This window comes from Sus scrofa, chromosome 12 (assembly GCF_054392235.1).
Source record: "Sus scrofa isolate SSC_HxYL_T2T_F1_AM1 chromosome 12, Sscrofa_HxYL_maternal_Yorkshire_Landrace_v2.0, whole genome shotgun sequence".
Taxonomy (NCBI): domain Eukaryota; kingdom Metazoa; phylum Chordata; class Mammalia; order Artiodactyla; family Suidae; genus Sus; species Sus scrofa.
Genome location: NC_139394.1, coordinates 10,801,204 through 10,829,189, shown reverse-complemented (window position 1 = coordinate 10,829,189; position 27,986 = coordinate 10,801,204). Strand labels below are relative to the sequence as shown.

Sequence of the window (27,986 nt, the reverse complement as noted above, 5' to 3'; positions counted from 1 at the left end):
TAACCCACTGAGGCACCAAGGAACTCTAGACACTGCCATTTTGAAAGTAAGGCAAGGCTTGTGGATGACCTTGGAAAGGGCTGTGTTGTTGGAGCGTTGGGGATGGAAACCAGAAATCAGGCTGTGGAGAAGGGGCTTCCGAGGAAGTGTGAAAGTCAGAGCAGTACCCTTGGGCTGAAAAATCTTTAACTATTTCAACAATTTAAGAAAGTTGCCAAAGGTGAAAACCATTGCCTGCCATGGAATGATTGGACGAATTGTTCCCTTTTTCTGATCACTGTCCAGGGCAGTCAGATCCTATCCAGATGTGTTGAGGGTCAGGGCTGAGATAGACATCTTGGGAAGCAGAAAAGGGCAGGAATTCACTGGGAAAAAAAATTTTTTTTTTTTTTTTTGGCTGCACCTGTGGCATGCGGAAATTCCCTGGGCTAGGGATTGAATCCATGCCACAGCAGTGACAATGCCAGATCCCTTAACCACTAGGCCATCAGGAAACTCCCTGAGTATTTTTTCATATTTTAGCCTCTTGATGTTTGGCATTGTGTGCCTGGGGGTATAATGGAAATTGTCTTGAGGTAAGAAGAGACTCAAGGCAGGGAGGCCAGTGAGAAAACGGTGATAATGATCCAAGTATGAAGTCTGGACAGGCTAAAAATAAGACACTAGTAATGAGCAGACAGATGATCAACAAGTACAATACATCATCTGTACTTTTTTCTTGCACTATTGTGTATTATTCTATGATAAGACTGAGCCACGATGAAAAATTTTTCCGCACGCACGTATGCACAGATACTTAACATAAAACAATAATGAAGAAACAGTTCTAATGTGTTGCATTTTACTCATTGTCTATGCTGAAGCCCTGATAAGTTAACATCTTAATTAGCTGGTGACCTCTAATTTCCATTTGCAAAGGGTGATTTATAGACGTCTCCTAATTATAACACAGAACCACCAAGTTTAGAGGGACACGTGATTCAGTGAAGTCATTTTTACAAAAGTGTCTTCAAGAATAGTCCTAAGCTTGTAGTTCCCATTGTGGCTCAGTGGGTTATGAACCCAACTAATATCCATGAAGTTGCAGGTTTGATCCCTGGCCTTGCTCACTGGGTTAAGGATCTGGCGTTGCCATGAGCTGTGGTGTAGGTCGCAGACACAGCTTGGATCTCATGTTGCTGTGGCTGTGGTGCAGGCTGGCAGCTGCAGCTCTGATTCGACCCCTTGCCTGTGAGCTTTCATCTGCCACAGGTGTGGCAGTAAAAAGACAAAAAAAAAAAAAAAAACAAAAAAAAAAAAACCTTAAGCTTTAAGATGAAATTTCCTCAAAGGAGTGAATCGTAGAGCTTCAGTCAAAGAGCGTGGACGGGTTTTTATCATGGACATCTCCAAAGGAGGAGCTGTGTTACTTCTTGCGGGCCAAGTTTTCCAGGAATGACAGCCTAATCTGCTCTGTGTTCTTGCACAGAAGTGCTTTCGTCTTTGGATGGCTACTTCCCCCACTGGCGAAGGACGCCTGTGCCAGGAACACTATCGGTGTGTTTTCCTCTAGCTGCGGTTTCGCTTAGCTCGGCCCCTCATTGCTCTCACTGTCAGTGAGGTCAGAGCAAAGTGCCCATTCGAAGGAACACATGGAAAATAACTCAGAGAATATGCTGAGTTTCTTAGCTTGCAACTAAATCATTCCCTTTAATGATAGGACTGAGGTCCTCCAAGAAAAAAAAAAAAAGACATTCAAATCACTCAAAGAGTGCTGCTGTTTTCTGAGTATTTGTGAAGTAATTCTGAAGACAGCAATGCAGTTTCACAAGGAGAAAGCCCTGACTATAGCTTTTTATGAAATGAAAGCCAAGCCTTTTTATCCTCCCAAAATTTTATGTACTCACTCCCAAGGGTGATATTACTTGCCATATCCTTGGACTTTGAATTTTATTATAATTTTTATGGGCAGAAGGACTGCGTTTAATAAAACTTGAGTAAAATTACATTTTTTCTTCAGCAGCCAAATAAAATTGAACCTCAGGACATTTGCAGAAAAGATATGTCCTGGATTTCTGCTTAGTTTGTCACCAGGAAAATGAGAAGGACCTAGGAATTTTAAGTATAACCTGAAGATTCAGGGCCTTTTTTCCCCTTCTCTCTTAGTTTTGCCTTTCTTTGGCTTACTCTTTGAGAATGAGAAAATAATGGCACTGATCTGGCTCTAGTGTTTCTCAGTGACACGAGAGGAAGGAGTTGCTGTGGTTGCTTATTTCTCATAACCAGAGGGAGCGTTTTCTAAGTTTCCCACTGATGGGGAGCCATCGGCCTCTCCTAAGTGAAGTCTTGAATTCCTGACTCTGCATCTCGTGTGAGAGAGGATGGGGAAGAGTGATGGGAACATTTCTCTTTCATGTACCATTACTCCTAGAAAGGTGACGTCTATGAGTCAATGAGACTTAACTATTAATCATTTTATTTAGATCATTAAATTGCTTTTACCTTGACACATATCAGGGATCAGAAACACCTATTAATCTTTAATTCAGGGAGTTCCCTTCGGGACTAAGTGGTTAACAAACCCGACTAGGATCCAAGAGGATGTGGATTTGATCCCTGGCCTTGCTCAGTGGGTTAAGGGTCCAGCATTGCCGTTAGCTGTGGTGTAGGTCAGCTTGGATCCTGCGTTGCTGCGGCTGTGGTTGTGGTGTAGGCCGGCAGCTGTAGCTCCAATTCGACCCCTAGCCTGGGAACTTCCATATGTCTCGGGTGCCGCTCTAAAAAGAAAAAGAAAAAAAAAATCTTTGATTCAACAAAGATTATATGGAACTCTTTGCCTGAGGTGTTTCACCAGGATTTAGGCATTTGTGTGTGAGGAGCAGGGGCAGGGATAAGGGAGGAAAAACCTGAGAGAATGGAGTACTTTGGGTGGGTACATTGGTCAGCCACAAGGTAGCAGAAAGATGGTTATTTACTAGTTTGAAACTGTGTGATGTGACCGAGTTCAAGCGTGTGTGTGTGTGTGTGTGTGTGTGTGTGTGTGTGTGTGGTAGGTATGTGTATATTCATACGCATACGTGTAGGAGCCTTGAGCTGTGGATGCTAAATGTCCTACAGTTGCAGGGGACAGGACCATACAAAGACCTGCCATGCCCCAAGTGTATTCTTCCTTCTGTTGGGAAACTGGTCAAAGAAACAAAATGAGTAGAAAAACCCTCACTTGCTGTACTTTGCAGTTTTGCTCAGAGTCCTGGTAGCAGTGACAGAGAGTCACTGACTCACTTATCTAGTGCTACCAGCATTGATATTTTCTCGGCTAGTTGTTGCTTGCACTCTAGTCCAGAAATCAATGAGTCAGTTGAGAGGTTAGTCAAAGCAAAGCCGACAGCAAAAGCAGGCTATTAACTTGTCCAGAGTATCATAAATTATGCCCATAGCAGCAGATCTGTGTATTGTAAAACTTTTTTTTTAACAAAAGCTCATATTTGTTTGTAAGCAAGGCACCAATATCTCATAATTTTCTTTACTATTTTCTTTTCTTCACCACTGAGCAGTTACATGCTGTTTCCTTTTAAGCATGTTTGTAAAAGAATGCTTTAACTTTTTTTGAATATGAGCAAGGTTATAAATATTAGAGATTGTGATAAATCATTGGTACTTTATGGATTAGGCACTTTCACAGTGGAATCAAGACGTGAAATTAAATCATATATAAGTGATAATATACTTATAAATACCTTCTCTAGTTTCTATAGGTAGTGAAATGTTTGTAGTCATTCCTTTCAAAATATGAATAAGTTGGGACCAGAGCAGCCAGCAGATGTTTTCAATTCTGGGCCCTTCATCTGCCATGGCAGACGCACCTTTTGTAAGTGTGACTGTTGAATGGATGGCCTTTGCTGGGCATGTTAGCCTTAACACTACTTAGTGATTTGTGTTGAGCTTTTAAGCATGAAAAGAGAGCAGTTCTATCTTTTTTCAGAGAAATAGTAGATAAAATGTCCCTGAGTCAATACTAGGAGGGCGTGATGACTTTTCAAAGCTGGCTCAGGCAAGTTTCACTTAACAAGGCCTGGGAGGTCCTTTTGAGTGGAATAAATCATGGATAACGATACAGTAATTTCTTTAAAATATACTGTGGAAAACCAGTGTCTCTTTGCAAATGTCAGATCTGGTATCCAGGAAACAAGCATCACTACTTTTTGAGAAGGATCTGTGTCTCTGATAGCCTTTGGTAGAAACAAATGGATAATTTGACAGACGACTGGGAAACAAGCAAGACAAGGGAATAAGATGGTCTCCCTTTAGATTTTAAGGACCAGTCCTGGTAGAGGGAACTAATGCCCCAAATATTCCATGCATTTTCCTAACATTTGGTTCAACTTGTTTGATAAAGAAATATATTAGTGGGGTTGGTATCAGAGATGAAAGGAATGAATAAACACAACCTCCTCCATTATCACCAAGATAATCAGATAAAATCACTTTGTGAAACAGGAGGGATGTTTCTAATTGCTTGAGCCTATGTTGAGCCTAATTGGTAAAGACTCGGAATATGGTCCTTAATCTACCAGGAAGGTTGAAAGCAAATGCGGAACAATAAGTAGCAAAATATTCAAACTGTCTGGTGGTGACAACAGGAGCCTTGGTTTCCAAGTAACCCTGAGGAATGGGCTGCAAGGTGGCCATCTAGGACAGCTGGGCATCAAGCTAAAACACAGTCTGTGTCTGGGCATCTCTCTTGATCTTGGACCTGTGCCTTAATTCCTCTTTCTGACAGCTGAGCACTTGCCTGGCATGGATGATCTTTTACTGTAATGTGGATGACTTTTTGTTACTTTAATAAGAAAAATCACAGATGTATACCAACCCCTCCTGTTTCACAATGCTGGCTACCAAGAAGGTGGTCCTGTTGAAGGGGAAGTTTGAGGTCTCCTGAAGCAGGGAATAAATGCAGAGATTCCGCAATTCATCCTGGGCATAATTCTCAAGAGAATTATGGTACGAACCACTTTAATAGATGTCCCATTATTTTGGATTACATGTAGTTGATGAGTTTCTCAGGAATTTATGTGTGACCCTTATTTTGCCCAAGTTAATTGCCCTTGCGATCTTGGTATGGCAAAGTTAACCTTCCACTGGAATTTGATCGAAATTTCTAGGCCCAGAGCTGTTGTGCCAATTGTGATTTGGCGTTAAGAGATTAGAGTGACAGAAAGGTTAAGGAGAAAAAGAATTAGAAATGTGATAGGCGGCTTTACAGATTTAAGTTTAGATTCGGGAATAGAGATGACAACTGCAGGCACTAGCTCATTCTCAGTTTAGAGAGAATTTAGAATTAGCTCCAGATTCCTCCCAACTCTAAGGGTTGACCATTCTGTGATAATAATGATAAGACGAGAGTGAAAGAGCAGAGGCAGAAGGAAGGTCAACTTGGTGAGTTTGGCCTGGGTTGGTGAGTGGAGCAGCCAGGATGGTTTTTAATAGACCATATTTTGCCTTCCTTTTTAAAATATTTTTTTTAAAATTGAAGTATAGTTGATTTACAGTGTCGTACCAGTTTCTGCCGTACAGTAAAGTGGCCCAGTTGCACATATATATACATCCTTTATCTCCTATTATCCTCTGTCGTGTTCTATCATAAGAGACTTGATACAGTTCCCTGTGCTGCACTTTAGGACCTCCTTGTTTCTCCATTCTAAATGTAATAGTTTGCATCTACTAATCCCAAATTCCCACTTACTCCTCCCTCCCCCTTGGCAACCACAAGTCTATTGTCTATCTGGTTTTATATATGTGGCCATGGACACACACACACATATATATAAACACACACACATATATATACATATAATTTTTAAATTAAAGTATAGTTGATTTACAATACTGTGCCAGTTCCTGCTGTGCACAAATTGTCTTCTAAATACCTCTCCTGGTTCATCAGTCCAGCAGTTTGTCCAGGTGTGTCTCTGTGCATCAGAGTTTCCTAGTTGCAGTGTCTAATTGGGCTCACTCTAGTTGGGTTCATTTTAGGGGTGGCAACATCAAACTCTAGGAGGCATCATAATATAATGGTAAGAGTTTGGGCTCTGGAGAGAGATTACTTTTACTACTTGCTAGAATATTAAGGAAAGGACTTACCCTTTCTGTGCCTCAGTTTCCTCATCTGAAAGAGGGAATTATAAAGTACCCACCTCATAGAATTTTTTTTTTTTTTTTGACTGTGCCCATGGCATGCTGAAGTTCCTGGGCCAGGGATCAAACCCACGCTACAGCAGTGACAACACTGGATCCGTAAGCTGCTGAGCCACGAGAGAACTCCAGAATTCTTTTGATAAATATGTTCATTTTCTTCTGTTTCCTGTCTTCTCCGTGAAGACTAGGATTTTCATGTGTTTTATTGCTGCAGCGCCCCCAGTGCCAAGAGACTGCCTAACACATCCTGGATGTTTGTTGAATGAATGCATAGGTACAGTGTTTGAAAAAAATACCTGGAACAAGGGTTAATAGATGAAAACTATTGCTTTTGGAATGGATAAGCAATGAGATCCTGTTGTATAGCAGTGGGAACTGTAACCAGTCACTTATGATGGAGCATGATAATGTCAGAAAAATAATGTATACATGCATGTGTAACTGGATCACCTTGCTGTACAGTAAAAGATGGACAGAACACTGTAAACCGCATATAATGGAAAAAATAAAAATTATTAAAAAATGTAAAAAATACCTGGAACACAGTAAACCCTTTGTAAGTGTTGGCTGATGGTGTAGTTTTTCTTGAAATTGTATATTCTGTTTGTTTACTCCCTACTTACCTGTACAATACCCAGCACGGTGCTAGCTCATAGAGAGAAGATGCTTATGGGAGGCAGAGTAATGTCCCCATCTACCAAAGATGTCTACTTCCTAATCCCTGAACTTGTGAATATATTAAGCGACATAGCAAAGGGGAATTAAAGTTGCAGATTGAATTAAGATTTCTAATCAGTTGACTTCAGAAGGGAAGACTATGTTAGACTCTCTGGTTGGCCCAGTGCAATGGAAAAGACCCTTCAGAATAGAAGAGGGAGGCAGAGGAGACTTGGAGAAGGAGACCTGATGTAGGAAGTAGGGTCAGAGAGATACTACATTGCTGGCCTTCAGGATGGAGAAAAGGACCATGAGGTCAGCAATATAGGCAGCAACAGAGAATTGATAGAAAGCTCAATACATATCATTGAATTGAACCTGAACCATTAACTTTTTTATTCCCATCATCAATTAGATTGTTTCCTTTGTAATTTAAATGCTATATGATATACTTAATGTAAAGAAACCTAACTATATAAAAATTTAACAAGTAAAGATGATGTGAAATCTTGCTGCTAACCTACAACAACCACTGTGAGCCCCTAGGTGTTTATCCTTTCATGATTTCTTTGTGTCTGCACACATACACACGCAAGCACTCACGTGTGCAAGTATGTGCAAATATGCAGACACCCAGAGACACACAGACACACACAAAGCTTTCCTTATATGCCATTATACTGCACATGGCAGTTTGCGTCTTTATTGTGGACACATCCCCATCTGTCCTATCATCAGTACCTCTCATTCCACCTCTGTCTGCTCACCCCAGCTAGAAAGCCAGGATAATACCCTAATACATGTTCCTCGGTATTTTTTTTCCTGAACTCAGCTGATCTCAGAGTGGGATCCTAGGGCACACTCTTTTGTGGTATTCCTTTTCTCACTCAGTGATAGCTCAGGAAAATCCTAGAGAGAATTTATTTATTTATTTATTTATTTATTTATTCATTAATTTATTCATTCATTTATTTATGTCTTTTGTCTTTTTAGGGTCACACCCACAGCATATGGAGGTTCCCATGCTAGGAGCCAAATTGCAGCTACATTTGCTGGCCTACACCACAGCCACAGCATCGCAGGATCTGAGCTGTGTCTGCGACCTACACCACAGCTCATGGCAATGCCAGATCCTTAACCCACTGAATGAGGCCAGGAATTGAACCTGCAACCTGATGGTTCCTAGTTGGATTCGGTTTCTGCTGCGCCACGACTGGAACTCCACCTTGAGGACATTTTTGATGACTGCTCAGTGATAACTCGATTTCTTCCATTCTTGTTGATGGACATTCCCTGTGTTACTAATTATTGACTACTGTCGACAATACTGCAATTCATGAATCTCATACTTCTTGCACAAAGGAAAACATTCCTAATGTGTAAAGGCAATTTTCAAGGGATGCCTCTTTGCGATGATAAGAGTTCCTGAGAGGAGCCTGTTTTCTCCCCAGAGGTCAGTAACTGAGGTCTGGAGTTAAGGTCCACAAAAATTGTAGAAAGTGGAGGAGGCAATGAAGTTAAGGTTAAATAATAGCAGATACCTTTCCTCTTTAACTTAGGAAGGTTTTCCGCTTACGGTCCTCTCTATCAAATTTCTTGGAAGAGCACAGCATTTATTCACAGTGATTTACCTCTCTTCAGGAAATTCAGCATAACACTAGGTAAATACAATTAGATCATTGTTCTCTTTTTGTTACCAGTGACATTCAGAGTGATTCCATGCCATGTTGGGTGAAAAAGGCATATTAATTAAAAATGTTTAGAAGCTCAGTCCTATTAAGACAGTCATTGATTTCCTGTGTAACTTGGTCTGTTTCATTAGTTCTTTGTAGGCAGCTGCAACTCCAAACTGGTTGGGTAAGAGAGCTCTTGTTGATGCTGTTTCTTAAGCACAATTGTTCGGTGATGTATTTTCAGGATCTGAATCAAAGGAACATTCTTCTGCAATCTGCACAAACCTGCTTGGCACGCGCTCTTGTTTATGGAAAATCCAAATATATATTTGTGTTCTTTTGAAAGGGGTTGGAGTTGGAAGGGAGGTCATACAGGAGATTAAGACTCTCGCTTTCCACAGCAAGCCGAATTCTTAAAGTCCTATCTGATTTCATAAAGTAAGCAGAAGTTTGAGCTCCGTCTAGACTCTGGCTGACATGTAGACAAAAGAAAGGAATCCATTCAGTTGAGGGCCAGTAGCAGATTCCGCTTGCAGGATGCCCTGAGATGGAAGAAATAATTGGGCTATGGTGAAGGAGGCTTTCTTTCATATTCATTGTTTACCGGTCACTTTGTGTGCCTGTCATTCATAATTCACAACCACTCCAAGAGGGAGCCAGTACCATGAAAACTACGCAGATAAAAATAGGCTCAGGGAGCAAGTTGCCTAAAGTTACACAGCTAAGACATGATAGGACCCAAATAAATACATAGTACAAAGAAATACATTTTCAAAACCTTTCTTGCAGAAGACGTCATACGCACAGAAGGGTTGAGGGGTTATAACAGTTTACTCTCCTGATCCCATCACCTAGTTTCAAAAATTATCAATTCATAGCCAATCTTGTTCATCTCTGCCACTCCAGCCCCCTCTCAATGGAGTTATTTTGGAGCAATTCTCATATGTTATATTTCAGTATGTATTTCCAAAAGATAAATATTTATTCAAAATATGGTCACAACACTTTTATTTTTTAACAGTTTTATTGAAGTATGGTTGATTCATAATGTTGTGCTAATTTCTGCTATACATCAAAGTGATACAGTGATACATGTACACACATCCATTCTTTTTCAGATTCTTTTCCCATATAGATTATCACAGAGTATTGGGTAGAGTTCCCTGTGCTATACCAAGTACTCAATGGCCAGTCACTCCATATACCACAGTGTGCATATGCCATTCCCAAACCCTCAGTCCGCCCCCGCCCCCGTCTGTTCCATTTGATAACCATAAGTTCCTTTTCAAAGTCTATGAGTCTATTTCTGTTCTGCAGATAAGTTCATTTGTATCCTTTTGTAAGATTCCACATGTAAGTGATATCACATGATGCTTGTCTTTCACTAACTGACTTCAGTTAATATGATCATCTCTAGGTCCATCCATGTGGCTGCAGATGGCATTATTTCATGTTTTTTTTTAATGGCTGAGTAGTATTCCATTGAACGGATGTATCACATCTTCTTTATCCATTCCTCTGTCAGTGGACATTGCAGTTGCTTCCATGTCTTGCCTATTATAAATAGTCCTGTAATGAACATTTGGGTGCATGTATCTTTATGTCTAAACTGAAATAATAATTGTTAATGCCATGAAATGTCCATTTATTATCTAGATTTTGCTCACTGTGGATCTGGGATTTTTTTTTTTTTTTTTTTTTTTTTTTTTTTTTTTTGTCTTTTGTCTTTTTTGCTGTTGTTGTTGCTATTTCTTGGGCCGCTCCTGCGGCATATGGAGGTTCCCAGGCTAGGGGTCGAATCGGAGCTGTAGCCACCGGCCTACGCCAGAGCCACAGCAACGAGGGATCCGAGCCGCGTCTGCAACCTACACCACAGCTCACGGCAACGCCGGATCGTTAACCCACTGAGCAAGGGCAGGGACCGAACCCGCAACCTCATGGTTCCTAGTCGGATTCGTTAACCACTGCACCACGACGGGAACTCCCGGATCTGGGATTTTAACACAGGTGTGGGGATTAAGTTTGAGTTACACTTGTGTGATAAGGTGTGTATATGGTTGGTCTGCTGTGAAATACTTGCCCGACAACATCCTTTTGTCAGACATCCATCAAATGGAAATCCGGTTAAATACGAGCTCCCGTTCCCTGGAATCCTCCACAAGCAAGCAACCGTTATAGTTCCATTAACATTCTTTATGGATATAAAAAGTAAAAAAAAAAAAGGAGAAAAAGGTAGAGTTCAACTCCTTACCTCAAATTATGGCTATCTGGGGGAAGTGACTTAGAGAGGAAAGCAGAGAAGGATAATGGATCTTTCCCCAGCAGAAACAAGGCAGACATCTTTATTCCCAGCCAGGAAATAATATTATTCATGATTACTTTGCTCTTGTCAACATGAAGCTGAGCAATGATTATGTAAAGGCATCTAGTTGATTAACCAGGTTTTATTGCTATTTCTAGTAAAGGATTCCAGCTAAAGCATTATATCAGTAGCCTTTGATTTCTAAACTTAGGTAGAAATCCAGTTTTTCTGTTTGGTTCTCCTTCGGTGCATTCCTGAAATTCATGAGTTTGGCCCTGAACTTTCTGAGAGCAAGGATCTGAGGTCTGCACCACTTTTCTATTAATGCAAATCACAGCCTCTGTTTCTCCTTGATGTTAGTGTGTGACGTGGCTGGAGGCCTTTATTCTGCTTAGAGCTGTGACCAAGCAAATGAGTGCATGCTCTTGAAAGTTTGACAGCTGTGACAGGCTTGTGCCGCTAGTGCTGCAGAGGGCTGAGCTCAGCTTTTTCACCTGGGTGCTTTCTGGACCAACAATGTGTGTTTTGCCCATCAGACTGAGGTTTGTCAGACCGGGTCAGGAATGCAGTTGTGCTTCTAGCTTTTCGATGGGGAAACACAGTCATGGACAGGACCAGCTTTGTATAATTTGCAGGGTCTAGTGCCAATAAAAACATGGGCTCCTTGTTCAGAACTTAGCAAGAATTTTGAGATGGTTATAGCAGAGTCTCTTAAGTTAGGGGACCTGTGTGACTGCACAGGGGGCCCTCACATGAAGCTGACATTGGTTATGAAGTACAGAGCATAGAGTTGGAAACTGACAATTAATCTTCATGATGCTTCTAAAACAGAAAAGTGAGAGAGAGACCTGAGAACTTAACTCATCTTGGTGCTGAATTGTAGGAGACCCGGGAAATGCCTACGGGCCAACTCTGGATAAGGCGAGAGCTGATGTCATTTTGGTTAAGTTGGTGTCCTTGTTCTCTAAACCATGTAGGTTAGCCAGAGAAAGGTCAGAGGTGAGCTGGTGGCACATTACTGCCCAGCGAAAAGGTGGGAATGACAACAAAAGGCTGGAGGAAGAGGACCTGTCTAAAAGGAATGGGAAACTACACTCTTTTCACCCACTTCTGTCTCCTGCTTCCAGCCCATTTGCAAGTTTCCTGTAGAGAGAAAAATGTTCACAGTCAAACAACAAAAGACCCAAAGCAGATTTTTCACAGTCTGTGAGCTGATTTTGAACTTTCCAGGGGCTTGTACTTCATAGAAAAAACATTTAGGCACTTCCTCCATGTTTTTGCATCTGGAAAGGGAGGCCCCTCTCGCCGAGTGTTGAGTGACATCTTAGAGCTTATTTCTTTCCAGTAAAAGTGGAAAATATCAACTAAGGTTTCAAAGGAAAGGAAATGTAATGTATTTTCTCATCGAATTTGGCATTATCTCTTTAGCAGGCAAGCCTTTAATCTTCGGTGCAGTATTTTTCCATTGTATAATTCTGAGTTTGCCTTAAATCTGTCTTACTCTTTTAACTTCGGGCTTTCTAAAATACGAATGTGATTTGCACAACTTATCTTCTTTTCTCATTTGTTTCCTCGATACTTTTGATTATCACTTGCCAGGGTTTCTCTAGAGAAGCTCACAATTTTGCCTCTGCAAATATTGAATATAACACAGATAAAGTTCCTTTGTTGGTGTGCATTCATTAATGACCTTGATAAAAAGAGCTTTCCTTCCCGCGTCTAGCATCTGGGGGGACCAAAATGATTCGGGGCCTGTTGATATGAACATATAAATGAGAAAGTGCATAATAGGCCTTAAAAAAAATCCCATTAAATTTTTAAATGAGGAGGAAAGCCAGTCACTTCTCTTCTAGTGCTTGAGAGCTATGGTGAAGTACTTTTGCCATCCTCCTTCCCCCAAGACTGGAAAATAGAGATGGGTGATTGATCTTTAGGAGTCGAAATTTTAAATCAGCGTATTCTTACATAGTTCACAACAGAGCTGTGTAGACAAGTGAAGAAGGAAAGATTCTTTAGCATAGAAGACTGAACTGCATGTAGCCTGATTAAATGTATTAGAAAAGCATACATCAGATATGTGAGTGATGCAAACAGAAAATTCACAGAGGTAAGTATTGGCAGTGTCCTTTTAAATTGTCTCTCAGGGTGGGGGAGAGGGTGAAGAAACTTTAGTAGATGGTCTTAGGTACTCTTGACTCCCTGGCAAGTCCATCCCTGTGGTTGAGATGGCCATGTTATGTTTTCTTAGGCTGGAGTCCATGGAACATTCGGACCACTTGTTAACTATCCTTGTTAATATTCTATGCCAGCCAATCAGCCCGATGAATATTCTTGGCTAACTCTGTTGAACATCGAAACAGGATGGTTGCTACTATTCATTTACAAGTAGATGATTCCGTTTGTGAGACTGTGTAAATTAATAAGCCACAATTCTGATCTTACCTGTAAGATGAGTGGCTAGATGGAGTGAATCAGCCTCAAGAGAAGCACCTATATCAGGGATGCAGGGATGCTGGCTTTGCTGGCTCTGGCACAGTCAAGCATGCCATGCCCTCTGAGAGTCATCTTCCAATCTTGGGGCTCTAAGCATTCTGGGAGCCATTTGGATATTTAGTTTGTCCTTGTCCACATCTTAGTCCTTGTCTTTCTGCATATATTTTTCATTCCTGATCCCTAATTTTGATCATGTCATAAAACAATGCTCCAAAGGCTACAACCAGTAGAGTGACACAATTTGGCTCCTGGCTTTTCATGTTGGATGCAATTAACTCACTGTTCATACAGATCTGTCTAGAAAACAGCATGCACTCATCATGTCTTTTGAGCTCGTGATTTTAATACATTTTACCTTTTTAATCAACCTCCATGACTCTGCCTTTGCTTGTTTCAGATGAGTACCTTCTCGTTGGTCACATTCTCACCTCTGCTTTTGCTTCACAAACAAGGTTTTGATGTCTGTCTTCTGCCCATGTCCTCTGACAGCTTCTCTCAGCTCCTTGTCTATATGTTCAGCCTTTTATGCGTGTTTCAACAGTGATTCCTTCTCGTGAGCCGATGCACTGAGTCTAAGACTCCTGTCCTTGGTACTTCTTCCATGGTCCAGCTCTCCCCTCCTCCCTATTGCGTTCATCTCTCCAGACTTTAAAACATGCCTTTCAAAGCTGGATGAATCTTCTCAGTTCTTTACACTGTGGGGTCTGACCAAAGAACTCCAGAAATTTTGAGAAACCGCTGAAAATGAAGGAATTTAAGTAGAAACCTGATAAAACAACCCCAGACAAGCTGATTTTCAGTTGCAGCTGGCTCTTGGGCAGAACTGGGCAAGGTCATGAGGGTCTGCAGATGGCGGAGACTTCTGGAAGAATTGGCAGGAATGCAGAGGTGTCATGGCTTCAGGGGGGGAAAGTGTTATATGATAATCCTACACTTCAGCAGCCCCATGAAAGCCCTGGGGTTCCCAGTGGAAAATCACTGCACACCAAGTTGAGAGTGACCTGTGTCTGGAGCAGGGTGTAGATAAGCCACCTGGGGATCGAGCACAAAGTTGCTGCAGTCAGGAAGCCTCGCCCACACACCTGTTTTCCATCCTCAGCATGTGGTGACTACGTGGTAACATTACTCCCTGCTTTGGAAAATATAGGTTGATTTGCAGCATATTTTCTTGGCGTCAGATTAGGAGCCTGGGAGTTAATTTCAATTCATGTGAATTCTCTGGGGTCACATGGATAACAGTAAGTCTTTCTGTTTTTAGGAAATTTCATATTTTCTGAAACTGGCAAATGGACCCCTGAGTATGTAGGACTTTGGTTTAAAAAAAAAAGCCACTTCTTTGTACAATTTTTCATCCGCTTTCTATATTCAACCATCCCAACTCAGCTCCTCAGTTATAAATTGTGCTTTGGCTTTAGTTGAAAGTAATTCTGCTGTCTGTCAATCAGAAGCCCATAGTGATAATCAGAATTCCGTGGTTTATATTTTGTTAAGCAACAAGACTTTTTGTAAATGACACTTATTTAAGGAAAAAAATGTCACCTCTAAGAAGGTAAAGCAAGTTGACAAATGTTTCTTTAAGTGAAGCTAATTGCATGGAATATTTTATGGCATTTCCATGGAAAATGTTACAGGACATCTCTAGAGGATTTCAGGGGAACTTTTATAGCTATTTCCTGCTCCATCAGCATTTTATAGAATCCTGCGGAAAGCAGGGGTGCTTATTGCTGCATCTGGTTAGTCATGGCCATCAGTTTGTGTTGGATAATGGAGGGGCTTGAAGTACAAGCACATTTGTGAAGACTGTCCTGAGATGCTCTCAAGAACTCCTGAGACTGTGGGCAACCCTGAGGGTCTAGGACTGGCTTGCAAGAGGTACTGTTGGGTTAGGTGGGGAAAGCCCACCCTTCTTAGTTCCCACTGCAACTTCGTTTCTGTAGTCCTCAGTCGAAGGACTTTGGGAAAATTCTCATTAGGGACTGGCCACTTTAACCTTTCTGAGTTGTTGAGAGATTTTAAATGCCATTAAGTGACAGAGAAAAGTCAATACCTACTATATTAAAGATGTACCATGTGTAAGAAACCCAAATAAGTGTAAACAAAAAGCTTATGCTCCAGCAGTGAATCTATCACCTAGGGTGATGGCTGCGTTCACGTTTGTCTGCGATATTCTGCATTTCACATGGAAGGCACACTGAAAAGCTACTCTCCTTGCCATTTCTCTCTGAAACGAATTTTAACACACAGTTATAAAGGCATTCACATTATCCTCTCATGAAGATTTAAAACAGCGCTTTAAAATATTCAATTGGGAATTGCCTTCATGGTTCAGCGGTTAAAGACTCTGACTAGGATTCATGAGGATTCGGATTCGATCCCTGGCCTTGCACAGTAGGTTAAGGACTGGGTGTTGTTGTGAGCTGCGTTGGAGGCCAGCAGCTGTTGCTTCTGTTTGACCCCTAGCCTGGGAACTTCCACATCACATGCCATGGGTGCAGTCCTAAAAAGCAAAAAAAAAAAAAAAAAAAATTGACTGCACGTAGTTATGTCATAACTAGGTGGGTATTGTAGGTTAGCTCATTCATCTGTGCTGTAAAGTCTTTTTTTTTTCCTTTTTTAAGTAGTGTTTTCATTTTATTTTTTAATTTTTTTTATTACTCAAATGAATTTATCACATCTGTAGTTGTACAATGATCATAACAATCCAGTTTCACAGAATTTGTGTTGTAAAGTCGTTAAACCGAATCTGTAGTGGGGAGTAATGAGCAATATCAAGGGTGGTCATCTGACATGAAATCAACATTTGAGTTGGTGAGAATCTGCACCCCATGGTCAGGAGATCCGATTTAGAGGTCCTTAGATGACCCTAGTCCTTTGGTGTTGGTTTAAGCTCTGTCAAATAACGAGATGGTGGTACCACTGAAACAGATTTTTCTGACCCTTGTACTGTCTTCCTGCATTACCACTCCACCTTCTCTTAAAAGGATGTGATAATTGGTGGATTAATAATACCACTTTTCACTAATTGGAAAATGCAATTTTTGAAGCACTTTCCTACCTGTGCCTATATTTTCTCATACTGAGGATAAATAGGCCAGAAATTCTTATCCCAATTTTTGCCAAAGAGAAGGAGCATTTGAAATACCTGTTTCAGTTTACAGATGTGTTTGTTACAGGGTGGGTAATAGAACTCAGGGATTTGGATTCCTCAATCTCAGGTATTTTCCATTGACTGGAATATACATGGAGCCACCGGAGGAAAGATGTTCACCTCTCAAGATGAGACCCCAAGGAGCTCTGAGTCTTGGTCTCAAGCCCTCCCACGTCATTCCACACGGCCCGTGGTGCTCCCCAGTTGCTCAAGTGTTGTTTTCCTTATTCACATGCTGGAGTGTCTCCATGGTGCCAGAAGAGCTAATCAGTTCAAGATATTCTTTGAAGAAGTAAAACCAGTAGTGTTTAGTGTCATGGAGACAAAACAACCGGTTGATTTGACTTTTATCCATTTTCAATCCTCGGTTTTAGAGCCTTGAAGAAATAGCCTGTCTTTTTTCATTTTGTGAGGTGTTTTTCCTCCCTCCCTTTCTTCTCTCTACCCCGGTCCCTAACCCCTCCCCCATCTCCCCTTCCTTTTTTAAAAACACCTTTTTTCACCCCAGGTAACAAATGGCCTTGTAGAAAACTTGAAATACAGAAAGGTTGAGAGAAGAAAAAGATGAACCTAACTATAGTCCAACTGCATATACAAACATCTTTTCCCCAACATGTTAAAAACAAGTCATTTTAAATCTAGTTACATTAAAACAGGTAATATTAACCTTTCTCTTTCCTCCAGTTAGTTTGCTTAATTTTTACTACTGGTTGGAAATTTCCTCTTTGTTTTTAATTTATTTATTATCTAATAACCTATTCTCTAACCTCAGAGATGCCCGATTAATTTTATGCAAGACCTTTATGGAGTTTTCTTGGCTCTGGCTCTAATTAGCAATGATCATAGGTATTAGCCTATTTTTACACACTAATTTTTATTATGTTTACTGATTTTTACTCACTGAATATGAACTGAATTGAGAAAACTCAGTCTTGGGTTTTGAGACCCAAGTCATGGATGGAAATGGGGCAGTTTTGCTGTGTAAGGTCACATCTATCATGCCATACCGTTCATTCATTCACTCATTCATTCATTCATTCAGAAAGTATTTTCTAACTACCTCTAGTGTTCTAGACACTGTTCTAGGTAATGGGGACAGTTATCACAAAGTCATGTGGGTAGGTTCCTGTCTTCACGGTACCCATCACACACTAAGGAATCTGTGCATTACTGAGGAGGACAAGTAGGAAGAGAAATGCACATACCTGACGAAAAGCCAGATGCAGAGGCTATCACTATTATGCAGAAGTGTATGCCTAAACCCTGTTCATCTGAACATCTTAGATACTTAGCTACACAGACCTGTTTGCTGTCTGGGTGTCATTGTACCATGAACTTCCAGGTTGATATGATATAGGAAAGAGGGCAAGAAGAGATTAACTTTAGGAGTTACCTGATGTAGAAAGGAAGTATTAATTTACACATACACACACATATACACAGGCATGTCTAAGTATTTGTATTTCTATAAAGGTAGGTTCCCTGTAGGAGTCACGGATTGAGTAGAGACTAAGTGCTGAGAATTGTTTAGCTTCCCTCTCTCTTCTTCTCTCCCCTCCCCTCCATCCCTCTCTTTTTCTCTCATCTTTTGCCTTGGAGTCTGAGAGATAGGGGGTACAGGTATAACTCCATAGGCTTCCCATTTTATTGACCTCAGCAACATTCACATAAAGTGGCATGGGATTTCCTTAAAGTTAGAGGTTCCTCTGACTAATTGCGTGGTAATTTTGTAAGCCAGTGGTAGAGAGCAGCTGGGTGGCAAGATCCTTGAAGGGAATAACAGAAGTTATAGCAATTCTAGGCAGTTCCAGCTGGAACAGATACCTGGAAACAGTCGTACAGCCTAACAGCCAGGAATTCAGGGGTATATGTTTTAGGAAGTCCTAAGCTAGTTTCATGTTGAGCCTAGGATGACAGCATGGCATCGTTACAGGGCCGCATGTGAAGTTTTAATATATCTTTCAAGTGAATGTGATAACTTTTTGGAAAACACTGCAGCATAGAAACATACTGAAGCACACTTTGCAAGAATTGGGTTCTAGTCCTCTTTCTCTCTGTCGTCCTGTGACTTTGGCAAGGCACTTTGCCTCTCTTAGTCTCTGCTTCTTCAGCTGAAATGTGAAGATATTAACCGGATGGCTTCTAACCTTCCTTCTAGCTCCGTTGTTCTGTAATGTGAGAAGAATCTTGAATACCTTCATTGTGGAATGGATTTGAACAAGACAACTCTCCCCTCACCTCTCTTCTAATACTTGGTGGTCATCATGATGCCAGACCTTTGAGATGTATTAGGGACATGAAATAAAAAGAGCTCTGAATTTGGAGTCTGTTGACTCTGCTTAGTGAATGTGTGGTGGTCCTGGGAGAATTATACTGAATTTCTTTGCATCTCAGTTTCTTTGTCTATAAAATAGGGCAAAACTGCTTGTGCTCATAGGTCCCTCATGAAGGTCCCTCATAAGCAATGACATGTGTGTAAATCCATGGCACAAACCAGGTGGCCAATAGGCCAGTCTCCCTTCCTCCTTCCTTCTTGCCCTCATGAACATGGCTGGCTGAGTTTTACTAGTACGACCTTCATTAAAGCTACACCTTACAGTGTAATTTCCCATGACCAACGTGATAGATGCGGGCGTCCACTCACTGATGACCTCCTTTGGAATGATGCTTTTGTTAAAGCAGCTGGACTGCTTCTTAGATTGAATTCTTGTCTTGGGCGTCTTTGTTGTTGGGAAATTCTGCAGGGACATCTGGCAGCATAATCCCATAGGTTAGCACTTTGCAGAACTTCCCAACTTTCAAGTGATTCAACCAAAGGAGCGACACATTGGAAAATGCAATAGCAGCCACTGCCGTCATTCCAGGGCCTCAAAGGAACTTTCTGGGGCCATGGCTCTATGAAAAAAAAAAATGCCCCTGAGGATGCGTCTTTCTCCTGGTAAGCGTATGGCCAGCAGTCAGCTGACTCTTTGGCTGGATAACTATGTTAGAAAAGCCAATAAGCTCCCTTAGGTGAAGGATGGGAAATAGAGTAGAAATAATTTTTTTATAAAGATAAGAGTAAAGAAGGATTGAGAGAAGAACAAAAGTAGAGAGAAAGAAGAAAGAATATAAAGTAAAAGAAATGCAAATAGGGAAGGAGAGATGTCAATAATTTTTCTAGGGGTGTAGATTGCCTTAATAGAATCAGGATGTAATTAACAGGGGGGTGTCTCCCAAACCACAGATGTCCAGAAATCCAGAGTATTATATTTTTATAATATTCCAATGGTTTTGGAGTGGGTCTAAATGCTAATTCTAGAATATGTGTCCATGATTGGCTGCATTAGAACTGCCTGTGGGCATTCTATTATATACAGATTTTTGGGCTTCTACTCCCACTTCACCGAATCAGAATCCTGATATGGGACCAGAGATCTGCCTTTGAAAAAAAGTTCCCCCAAATGATACTGATCTGGTGCTAATATCACTGTTTTAGGAATACAACATGATGATATTTCTTTTTTTTTTTTTAAATTTCCAGAAGTCAGGCAAGAATGTGGATTACATCACATAATCATACCCTCCTACAGGAGGTCGGGAAACCTCAAAGTCCTTTTGAGTTCTCTCTAATTTTCAGTGCCTTTCTTTTTTCTTTGGTCTTTTTGCCATTTCTCAGGCTGCTCCCATGGCATATGGAGGTTCCCAGGCTAGGGAGGTGTAGCTGCCAGCCTATGCCGGAGCCACAGCAATGAGGGATCCGAGCTGTGTCTGCCACCTATACCACAGCTCACGGCAACGGCGGATCGTGAACCCACTGAGCAAGGGCAGGAATCGAACCCGCAACCTCATGGTTCCTAGTTGTTTTCGTAAACCACTGCACCACGACGGGAACTCCAGATGATGGTATTTCATTTTTTCTCCGGCAGTTAGATCCAAAGGTTAAAAACACCCTTCTGTGTTATAACAGTTTGGGGGGCGGGGGGAGGCAAAACCCTGGGACATAGCTGAATATTGCGTATGTTGAGATCTGTGTGTATGAGAGGCTCAAGATCATGGGCACAGGTGTATCACATCACTTACTATGTGTAAATTGCCCCCAATGGAATCATAGCTGGCAGACCTTCAAATTTGAGGTTCTCCCACTTCTCAGGCTGTAAGAGACTATTTGTTGTGGGAAAGAAAACAGCAAATACATTTGCCTTTCTTCCCAACCCTGTCATCACACGTGAGAGGCTGCCCCTTGTGGTGCCACATGCAGACCAAGCTAGAATGCCAGTGGAGCCAGTTCAGTTGGGCAGGCCAAGCCTTGGGACATTGGAGGTGTGGGTGGTGGTGACTACTGCTTACTTCCTTATATGGATTTTGATGTGAATCCCATGCCCTAGTTGGGCCCCCCCTCCTGTGCTTTCTCTCCAGGGCCTCCTCGCTACACTGTACATGTGTAAGTCGTGGAAGACAGACACAGTGTATTTGCAGAGAAGTTTTAATCTCTAGTTAAAAGTGTCCCACCTGTCCTCCTGTTTCTGTAAGCCAGAGTGGCCTCTAGCAACTGCATTTGTATTTGACACCCAGTGCAAATGCCCTTTGGATTAATGGCACACTCAAGTGTGACTGTTTCTTTCCATTGGCTGCCTTACACTAGATGTGCACAAAAGACAGAACCTAAGCCAACCCACAGCTGCTTATAGGGCGTGTACTGTCATTCTGGTCAAATTCCTGGACTGTCATCCACCATCTATCACAAATGTCTTTCTTCAAAGGGAGAATAGGAAAATAAACTTTGACTTTTGCAAGCAAGAAGAGCAAAGAATTGGTTCAGTGATATGAATTTTATTAATTATGCAACAGTTTTGGAGAAGAGGTAGAAGTCTGCTCTGTGTTTGGAAACACAAAAGAATTTAACAGTTTTCCTCCTGGTTTGAGGAAAATCTGTCCATATGCTAATGGCGGCCACCTCGTTCTGTCCAGGAGCAGCTTGAAGGCATTTAGGCGAGCCCAAGATCCCAAGCATTTCAGTTCTACCTGGCCACTGGTTATATTTCCAAAATGTCTCCCTCATCTTCCGTTGATTGCTAAATAAATAGGCTGCTAGGGAAAGAGAACTTTTCTCCCTTTCTTTTACAAATAAAGATGTCTTTTGGAAAAGTATTTTAGGCAGCTAGCCAAAATACATAAAAAAGAAAAAAAAGACGGGAGCTATGGGGGGTATTATTGGATGATTTTTTTTTTTTTAATGTTTATGCCTAGGAAAACGAGGTTTTGGGTAAATGTTACAAATGATTTTTACTGACTATATGGTGAATATCTCACCATTTGGTAAGTTTTTAAAATAAGAAAACTTACCTTGGGTGCTAATTTAATTTCAGGCCCCTGTAGAGCCTACTATAATATGTAAATATAAAAAATTAGATTTTAGTTGCAAGATCAGACAATGTGGATATAGCTTATGCTGTTTAGTTATATTTACCTAGGTAGTTGCGAAGCTTAGATAATGTGAATATTGTTATTATTGCTTACATTATTTCTTTCATCCATGTAAAAGAATTCTGAAGTCTCAGGACAACTTTAATAATAATCCAGTTTTCAACATTATTTCAAAAGAAAGACAAGGGAAGATAGGGAGAGGACAAGTATAAGGCAATCAGGACACTGGCCCTGGCCTCCTGACCACTCTCCTTTTAAAGAACATTCTACCCTCAGCCATAGTCCTGATGACAGGTGGCATGCAGATCTGTTAGCATGAGGTGCCCATCTGCTGGAATGCATGGTTTTGATCCTAGCTGGCCAGTTGGATGTTCCTAGGAGCTAGGAACTGAGATCCAGAGGCCAGTTAGATTGCTATGAGGGGCAGTTTTGGAGCTAGAGTCCATGCCCTGGCCAGGGGAAAATGGCATTTTAGGTATATATATAAAAGCTGAAATCCTCACAGAGGAGGCTCATCTGCAGAGTGCATCAGAGCATATGTTAGTTATATATTGCTTTATAACAAATTATCATCAACTTAGTGGCTTAAACAGTGCATATTTATTACCTCCGATTTTCAGTAGGTTGGGCATAGTTTAAATGGGTTCTTTGGAGTTCCCATTGTGGCACAGCAGAGACAAATCTGGCTAGTATCCATGAGGATGTGGGTTCGATCCCTGGCCTTGCTCAGTGTCTCGGGGATGTGGTGTTGCCGTGAGCTGTGGTGCATGTCGCAGACGAAGCTTGTATCCTGCGTTGCTGTGGCTGTGGTGTAGGCCGGCAGCTGTAGCTCTGATTCGGCCCCTAGCCTGGGAACTTCGATATGCTTCGGATGTGGCCCTAAAAATAAATAAATAAATAAGTAAATGAATAAATAAATAAATAAAGGGTTCTTTGACTTAGGATCTTTCACAAGGCTGTATTCAACAAGCTTACTTATGTTGTTGTTGGCAAGATTCATTCTGGGTCTCAGTTCCTTGCCATGTGGGTTTCTCACAGGGCAGCTTACAACATGGCACTTGGCTTCATCTGAGCTACCAATGCCAGCAAGATACAAATTACAATATAATGTAGGAGTTCTCATCATGGCTCAGGGGTAATGAACCTGACTAGTATCCATGAGGATGTGGTTCAATCTCTGGCCTCACTCAGTGGGTCAATGGTCTGGCGTTGCCATGAGCTGTGGTGTAGGTTGCAGATGCGGCTTGGATCCTGTGTTGCTGTGGCTGTGGCGGAGGCTGGCAGCTACAGCTCTGGTTTGACCGCTAGCCTGGGAACTTCATATGCCATGGGTGCAGCACTAAAAAGACCAAAAAAAAATAATATAGTATAACCATAGAAGTGACATATCGTCACATTTGCAATATTCTGTCCATTAGATGTAAGTCACAGATGTAAGCCTACCTACACTCAGGTTGGCGGTGGGGATGTTTGTAACAGCATTACTGAGCGAAGCTGGCTAATACATGACTTATACAAGGATGTGTGTTACAGAAAAGAGGTTGTTGGGGGCCCTCTTAGCATCTGTCTGCCACAGAGCATAAACAGAGAAAATCAAAGAGAATAGTGAGAGACTTGAAAAAGAGAGAAAGACAGACAGACATGAAGGAGGAGTCATGTAATGATTTTTGTAATTCTTAAGAGGGTTCTGGTTCTACTTCTTAGAAACCAGGTCATATAACATATGCCTATTAGCATTACAACAATGACCTCTTTTGAAAGTTAAAATTTTAATTTTGGTAAAACACAAAATGTACCTTTTTAGTCATTTTAAGTCATGTTCAATAATGTTAAGTGCATTCACATTGCTCTGCTCCTATCACCACCATAGGGATCCAGAACTCTTTTTATCTTGCAAAACTTAAATTCTAAACCTGTTATTAAACAACTCTTCCTTCTCTCCTTCCACCAGCTCTTGGCAACCATCATTTTACTTTCTGTTGCTATGAATTTTACCTTATATAAGTGGAATCATACAAGTTTTGCCTTTTTGTAACTAGGTTATTTCACTTAGTATAATGTCCTTAAAGTTCATCTATGTGATAGCATTGGACAAGATGTTCTTCCTTTTTTAAGACTGGATAACATTCCATTGTTTGTATATACCACATTGTCTTTTTGTCTTTTTAGGGCTGCACCTGCAGCATGTGGAAATTCCCAGACTAGCGGTCCAATCAGAGCTGCAGCTGCCAGCCTACACCACAGCCATAGCAATGTGGGATCCAAGCCATGTCTGTAACCTACAACACAGTCCACAGCAATGCCAGATCCTTAACCTTCTGAGCCAAGCCAGGGATTGAAGCTGCATCCTCATAGATACTAATTAGGTTCATTACCGCTGAACCATGACAGGAACTCCAGTACCACATTCTTTATTTATTCATCCACAGATGAACACTTACGTTGCATTATTCCATCTTTTGGAATAATGATGCTCTGAAAATGGGTATACGAACATCTCTTGGAGAGCTCTCTTTCAATTCTTTTGGGAATATATCTGGGAGGGAAATGCCCAAAGAATTTTAATTTTCAAGGAACCACCACATTGTTTTCTACAGTGGCCGTACCATTTTTTATACTCTCCAATCAGTAGTGCACAGGAGTTCTGATTTCTCTGCATCCTTGCCAACACTTATTTTCTATTTTTTTTTTAACAGCAGACACATTAATGGGTATGAAGTGCTATCTTATTGTGGTTTTGGTTTGTGTTTTCCTAATGATTAGTGATACTGAGCATTTTTTTCATATGCTTGTTGGCCATTTGTGTATCTTCTCTGGAGAAATATCTATTCAAGTCCTTTGCCCATTTTTATTTTTATTTTATTTTTAATATTTTTTGTCTGTTGTCTTTTTGGGCCACACCTGTGGCATATGGAGGTTCCCAGGCTAGGAGTCGAATTGGAGCTGTTGCTGCCGGCCTTCACCATAGCCACAGCAACACCAGATCCCAGCTGCGTCTGCAACTTACACCACAGCTCATGGCAATGCCAGATGCTTAAGGCAGTGAGCAAGGCCAGGGATCAAACTTGCGTCCTCATGGATACTGTTCGAGTTTTTTAACCACTGAGCCATGATGGGAATCCTTTTGCCTGTTTTTTAAATCAGGTTGTTTGTTTTACTTTTGGTTTGTGCGAGTTCCTTATGTATTCTGGATATTAACCCCTTACAAGATTATGCTGGCAAGGACTTCTATTTTAGTTGAGTTTGTTAAAATGGGTTTCTATTCTTTGTAATCAAATATCCCTAATTAAAGCATGAAATAATCAGGAAATTCTTGCTTTTGATCTCCATTCTTCTTAGCGTTTTGTGTCTCATTTACTGTTTTTAAAAAAGGCCCACTCTATGAAATCAGTCGCTATGGATTTTATTAGAGAGTGGCTTGGTTTTTTCAGTGCCCCTAGTAAACAGCTTAGAATTTTAAGATTAAGTCAAAGTTTGCACACAATTTGAGATCAGTAACTTTTATCCCAGTGCTTTGCAATATTCAGATAATGATAAAATAATGTTTTTTTTTCCTTCACATGGTATAAAAAAAATGGACCAAATTCTTCTTCTCACTTTACATAAGCAGATTCCATCCAAAAACTGAACGTAAACCCAGTATGTACCAAATATGTTTAGGCATAGACCTTTCCTTGAGAGAGGGTTGGGGGAAGGGGTGAAACTCAGGAGATGCGGAAGCACCTTGTAGAGCCTGTGTTTCCAGACTCTGGCTCTTTCCAGGTAGCCTTGTCGCACTAACACTTGCTTTTGGCTTCTAATAAATGAGAAGTTAAGGGTTTTGTTCTCTTCATAGATACGATCCAATTCGATAGCTTGTCCAAAGTATGTACAACTTAAAATTATGGGAGAGACAAAAACCTTTCTTCTCGGATCACTGAAGCTCATTGTGGAAGAGGCCATGAAGCAGGCTGCTTGCTAAAATTGCCATCTATGTATTTTTTTTAGCAGGTGAATTTCAAATCCACATGTAGAAGAGTTTCTTTCCAAAGCTAGGGGCATATGATGGGAGTGGGGGAGATATTTTCTCTGCTCCCCCATCACCCCATCCTAGGTGGTGCAAAGTCCCTGACTGAGTGATTGAATCTATACTTTGCAGTGAAATAGAGTCAAAAGCCTTTTCTTTTTTCCTTCTTCCACCCAGCCCCTTTTTTTCCACCACTCTAATGAAATTTGCAGACATGGAAAGGAAACCGAGTTATTTATAGGAGTGGGAGGAATGTGAGTGCTAATTGTGCTTAGTCTATTCCTAAGTGTGTAATCTGTTTGCTATTAAATTTTACAATCTTTCAGCAATATACACATTTTTTAAAAAGGGGAAAACTTTATAAATCTGACATAGAAAAACCGAAGTAAATTATTCTAAGGGTTCAAATCATCTAATCAAAGTCAGGTTTAATATAAAAATTTATTTGTGGGATTAATCTCTCTAGCAGTGCTGTTCTCTCCCTTTCCTTCTGGACTAGTTTATTTATTTCCCTTTCTTGATCTGTAAGGTTTGATAGAGATACTTGGAGCAGTGCAGATTTTTTGATGGTGAGTTATCTTGTGTACAGTGCACACTCATGCACAAGGAAAATTGGATCACAGGGAAAGTTAGTGAAAACAAGTGTCTGAAGAAGGCACTGGCCCTTCAGCTCTAAATCCAGCATTTTGACAACCTAATAATGATGGTAACTCAAATTCTTTGGCCTTGGCGTAAAGTCACTCTGGGTAGAAAATTTGTCATGGGAAACACAATTTTCCCAGGCTTTCCCTCTTTGTTACCTCTACCTAATAATCCCAGGAACCTACTTATTGGAAATTAAACACTTGTTAAAAGAAGTTAAAGAAATCATCATCATTCTTAGGTGAATTTTCCATAGTGGGAAGTATTTCCTCTTTGAAATTTGGTTTAGTGTGACTCTCAAGGCTGCAGGGAACAGATTACTCAGATTACTTTAAGAAAAAGATCAGTTTATTAAAAGACCATAACCTCTTAAATTCACAACTGGAAGATCATCAGGAAACCAGGCAGCTCTTGGGAGCCCTGTGGAAATGCCAGTATATAGCACTTACTCCTCTTTCTGCTTCTTTGGACTGTTGCTTCTGCCTCCTCGGGCTTCTGAATGTCAACCAAAAAGTTATTGACCTGAACTCTCTATGACATTTTTATACTTTATAGCTTCTGCTTATTCATATTATTTTACTTTAGATTTCTGATGGCTTTGTTGTGTTGTGATCTGTTTTACCCTCACTCATGCTACCAAGTTGGCTTCAGTTTTTACTGCTTAGCTGCCATAGGCATCCAGTATTTTTAGTTAGAATACTTGAGCAAGGGAATATGATGGGTTTAGTATGACTTTTTATGCCGTTGCAAACCATACTGTAGGTTGCAGGTCAGTTGATGATTGGGGTGTTTTGGAGTTCATTGCCAACTGCTTTCAATCATCTTGGGTTTTGGTGTGGGGAGGCCAGGTTCAGATGATCCATCCAGAGCGTCCTCTTCAGTGGGACCTGCAGGCCATATTGGCTATTTTGAAGGTCAACTTGCTGTTCCTGCAAAGAAGGTGGTGAGTATAAATTAGAATCACAGCAGTGATCTGAGTCTGATCATTTGCCATTTCTGAGCCTCAGTTTTCCTCTCTGTAAATGAGATGATATCTACTTATTTTAGGGCATTTCTGTTATCTGTTGCTGAAGAGCAAACTACCCCAAATTTAGTGGCCTAAAACTACAGTGAGTTGTTTTTTTCTCATGATTCTCTAGGTTGTTGATGGGCAGGTCTACCTCCTGGGATGCCACTGTGGGATGGTCCAAATGTTTTCATTCACGGGGTTCGTAATTGGTGCTTGCTGTGACCTGAGACCTCTGCTAGGACAGGGCCCTAGATTCTCCTCCATGTGAGCCTCTATGTGGCTGCTTTGGGCTTTCTTGAAGCAAGGTGGCTGGGTTCCATGGAGCAACAGTTGATGAGGACAAGCCCCAATGTGTAAGAATGTATTGAGACTACACTGAGTTATTCCCTAATGTCCTGTTGGTCAGAGCTGGTCCCATGGCCAAGCTCAACCCTTGTGTGGGTGGAGACTCACTGGGAGGCCTGGTTCACTGGGAT

The 27,986-nt window shown here is 41.0% G+C and overlaps 1 protein-coding gene across 2 annotated transcripts in view; it reads left to right on the top strand.

Moving 5' to 3' along the window:
* Positions 1-27,986, top strand: part of KCNJ16 (potassium inwardly rectifying channel subfamily J member 16) — a 499,644-nt gene that overhangs the window by 102,300 nt on the left and 369,358 nt on the right. The gene's annotated exons all lie outside the window — the stretch shown is intronic.